Below are 1279 nucleotides of genomic sequence, written 5' to 3'. Positions count from 1 at the left end.
GAAGGCTGAGGCAGAAGGATCACCTGAGCCCAACAGGTTGAGGCTGCAGTGGCTGTGAGCATGCCACTGCCCTCCAGCCTGGGCAACAGAGTGAGACTCTGACTTAAAAAAAAAAAAAAGAAAGTGATAAAAATTAGCAGGGTATGGTGGCATGCACCTGTAGTCCCAGCTACATGGCAGGCTGAAGCGGGAGAATCACTTGAGCCCTGGAGTTTGAGGCTGCAATGAACTAAGATTATGCATGCCACTGCAATCCATGGGTGACAGAGCAAGACTCTGTATCTTTTAAAAAAAAAATGGTGAGGGAAAAAAAATCAAAGAAATTGTTTCGTTTTGTGACATGTGGGAATGAGATAAAATTCAAATTTCAGTGCTCGTGAGTCAGGCTTGACTGGCGCCTGGCCACACTTGTTTGTTGACAGATTGTCGACAGCTATTTTCAGGCAGAGTTGAGTCGTTGGCCTGCAAAACCTAAAATATTTACGCTCTGATCCTTATAGAAGTCTGCTGGATCTCAAACTACATTAAACTAAGCCACTTGTTTTCACAGAAGAGGAAGCAGGAACAAGGGTCAAGAGTAGCAGTGGCAAAAATGAGTAGGTTTAAGTTCCCAGGGTGAGGATGTGAAGTACAGGAGATTGTGCGTGGGCTGGGTGCTAATGTGTTCTCAGACCTGCAAATCTAAAGAACTGCCAAAGCGTGATGGGACAGAGGTGGGAACGCTTTCAAAACGGAACAAAGAAGAGCAACCATACGATGGGCTGTGAATCACATATGGTCACCAGCTGGTGGACCGAGTGGAGGAGGCATTTACTTCCCAGGGCAGGTCATGTCCCTTCCCCTCCACCTTCCCCACCTTCTCCTTCCCCAGGATCACAACTGGCCCCAAGAAAGTTCTCTTGGGGGATGTCCCTGCGTGCCAAGCAGAAAACTGAAAAGTGCAGAAAAGGAGCTGGACTTTGCAATTTTTAAAGTGATGGATTACACAATTCAAGACCAGAGAAGCTGGGGAAAAAAACAGCAAAGCAGAAGAAGTCCCCAGGGTTTTCTTAGGTCATAAACAGGACATTAATGGACAGTGTAATTAAGGGAATGGAAGGGGAAGGAAGGAAATTGATATGTGTGTGCCTCTACTGTATATCATACTGTGAACCAATTATTTATAATGACCATTCATATGTATAATTTATATTTATAATGATAAATAATGAACACCAAATTATTTATCTATTTATTTATTTTTGAGTTGGGGTCTCACTCTGTCACCCAGGCTGGAGTG

Source organism: Carlito syrichta, unplaced genomic scaffold (genome assembly GCF_000164805.1).
Source record: "Carlito syrichta isolate Samal-C Ts95f unplaced genomic scaffold, Tarsius_syrichta-2.0.1 Scaffold142875, whole genome shotgun sequence".
Taxonomy (NCBI): domain Eukaryota; kingdom Metazoa; phylum Chordata; class Mammalia; order Primates; family Tarsiidae; genus Carlito; species Carlito syrichta.
The sequence above is the reverse complement of the archived record's forward strand: the minus strand, read 5'-3'. Positions refer to the sequence as shown.